We start from the raw sequence: 2,997 nt of genomic DNA on the forward strand, positions 1-2,997 counted from the left end.
GCCCGGCAAATACACCAGTCATCGTCGGGCTTGAACTCAATTGCCCGAGCGACTACTTTGAGTGGAAAAAATACGCCGGTCGGTCAGCCGGCTTCAAGTCAAACGCCTGAGCAAAAAGTCTCGGCGTCATCTCTGTCAATTTCTCTTGAAACAAGATACCGGGCTCTGCCAGAAGCAAAGCCCTTCCAAAAATACGTTGAACTCGTAAGTGTTCCTCTCCACGGAAGTCTTTAGTAAAAGGCGAAAGGCTTGTGCGTAATGAAGAGAAACCAGAGTCGTATGGAAGTCAGAGGTCGGGGCCCGAGACACACACGGTGCACTCTAGGCCGGGTCCCCGCGGGTGGTCCCCGAACCCACTCTTCCAAGTTTTCGAGGGCTGTGGGTAAAAAGTCACAGACAGACAGACAGACAGACAGACAGACAGACAGACAGACAGACAGACAGACAGACAGACAATCCTGGTGAAGTGATTGTATTTTTGGGGGGGCTCAAAACACACACACACACAATCCTGGTGAAGTGATTGTATTTTTGGGGGGGGCTCAAAACACACACACACACACACACACACACACACACACACACACACACACACACACACACACACACACACACACACACACACAATCCTGGTGAAGTGATTGTATTTTTGGGGGGGGCTCAAAAACACACACACACACACACACACACACACACACACACACACACACACACACACACACACAAACAATCCTGGTGAAGTGATTGTATTTTTGGGGGGCTCAAAACACACACACACACACACACACACACACAATCCTGGTGAAGTGATTGTATTTTTGGGGGGGCTCAAAACACACACACACACACACACACACACACACACACACACACACACACACACACACACACACACACACACAAACAATCCTGGTGAAGTGATTGTATTTTTGGGGGGGCTCAAAAAACACACACACACACACACACACACACACACTCCTGGCCAATGTATTTTTTTTTTTTTTTTTTTTTTTAAGTAAAATGGCGGGAAAACGGGGGACCCCCATGAAGGGGGCTTCGCACTTGTTTCAGTTTGGATGATTCTTCTTTTTTCATTCCTTCTCTTCTTCTGCTAGCTGTTTTACATAGATTTGGTGTATTTCTTTTTCCTTGACAATGGGAGAAAAGTGTTGCACCATTCCCGGAGGTACTGCAATACCGGTCGATGCGTGGAGCGGACGGAGCAAGCCCCATTTCCGACTCCCTGTTCGAAAAATCCATTTAATATGTAGTCCCCCGATGGGGGACGTATCAGATATTAAACTGATAAGAACAGATGATGATTAAAAGATTTTATTACTGTTCAAAACCATAAGCATAATAAACAAACCATCAACAATCATAATCATCACTTCCATTAAACTCAAAACAAGGCATTTGAAATTTCAAAAAAAATGAAACCCAAATTACAAATCAGGGGAGCATCTTCCCTCCCCCTCAACACCCACATAAACTAGATTCCTAAATCTCTATATTTCCCTATCTCCCCATACCTATCTTATTCCTTTTCCCTATTCCCTTTACCACAGTCCTAAACCCCCCTTCCACCTCTCCCGGGCTGCATGCTGCCCCCACTTCCTCTCCTCCCTCTTCATCCTCCCCCTCACATTTTCTTCCACCCTCCTCACTATCCCCTCCACTCCCCAATCTCTCCCTGTCTTTACCATGTTCTGTCTGGCTTCCCACAGCCCCCGTTTAAAGAGGCTTATGAGAAGCCATAGTAGAAATCTGTCCCTTTCCGTCCCCCTCGCTCTCCCTACTCCTCTCTCTACCCGAGCCCACGACAAAATAAAATCCCCTCTTACCTTACCTAACAACACCCGTGCCCTAGCCCACACTACTCCGGCAAAGGCACAGTCCCAAAAGGCATGGCGCACTGTCTCCTCCCCACCACAAGATGGTCTTGGGCAGGTGGGGGATCGCGCCAAGCTATGCCGGTACATAATGGAACGCACCGGCAAACACTTATGGAGGCTCAACCAATTCAGGTCCTTGAGCCTGTTGTCCAGACCCCGCGCCTGCACTCCCTCCCAGACCACTTCCGGGATACCCACCACAGGTGTCGGACACCCTCCCTGTCTGACCTCCTCGTACAGGTGCTTGTGGTCTAAACCTACTCGGGCAACTTCAACCTCGGGGTGCGCACGTAACCACTTGGCCGCGTGCCCAAAGTGCCACGGCAGCTGTTCCGCCCGAGGACCCGTGTTAGACCACACCATTACGCTTCTCGCCTGGTATGAGAAGAACACCCGCAGGAGGTAACCGGACGGGTGTACTACCGGATGAGCAAGCTCTGTCAACAAAAAGAAACAAAAATTGAGTCCAGCTTGAGGGGGAAGTGTGGTACCCCCCTACCTCCCTCCCCGATGGGGCAAAGCATGCGTGCCCTGGCGACCCACTCGTACCTGCCACCCCACATGAACTGAAACACTAGCCTCACTAGAGGCCTCCTCAGACAAGCCGGCAATGGGTAGATGTACGCCAAATATAAAAGAGACGGCAATACATCCACCTTGAGGACCAGGACCTTGCCTACAAAAGACAACGACCTAGCCCTCCACATCGCTAGCTTCCTCTGTACCACTGCGATGCCCATGTTCCAGTTCAGCGTCGCTGAGCCGGAGGTCTCAAAATGAACCCCGAGAATCTTCAGGGCCCCGTTACAGAGAGATAACCCCCCGGGCACATCCGTCCTACCACGCCATCTTCCGAAAAACTTAACGGAAGACTTTGCGTGGTTAAGAACCGCTCCCGACGCTCGGGTGAAGTCCCCAATAATGGCAAGGGACCTTGTCAAGCACGAGTCCTTGCAAAGCAGCAAGGAAGTGTCGTCGGCGTACTGCGTCACCTTAACGCGCAGACCGCCACTTCCAGGGATTAACAAGCCTTCCACCCCTGTGTCTGCCCTAATGGCAGCCCCCAGAGGCTCCATGTACAGTACGAAGAGGAGAGCCGAGA

At 50.8% G+C, this 2,997-nt stretch overlaps 1 non-coding gene and 1 pseudogene across 1 annotated transcript; both read right to left on the reverse strand.

Moving 5' to 3' along the window:
* Positions 1-161: 161 nt before the first annotated feature.
* Positions 162-278, reverse strand: LOC123738871 (U5 spliceosomal RNA). The gene has a single exon (XR_006767569.1). It is a non-coding gene; the product is annotated as a U5 spliceosomal RNA (small nuclear RNA).
* Positions 279-1,164: 886 nt separating this feature from the next.
* On the reverse strand, positions 1,165-1,331 carry LOC123738860 (uncharacterized; annotated as a pseudogene).
* Between the last annotated feature and the right edge of the window lie 1,666 nt (positions 1,332-2,997).

The sequence above is a fragment of the Salmo salar genome, unplaced genomic scaffold, assembly GCF_905237065.1.
Source record: "Salmo salar unplaced genomic scaffold, Ssal_v3.1, whole genome shotgun sequence".
In the NCBI taxonomy this organism is placed as follows: Eukaryota; Metazoa; Chordata; class Actinopteri; order Salmoniformes; family Salmonidae; genus Salmo; species Salmo salar.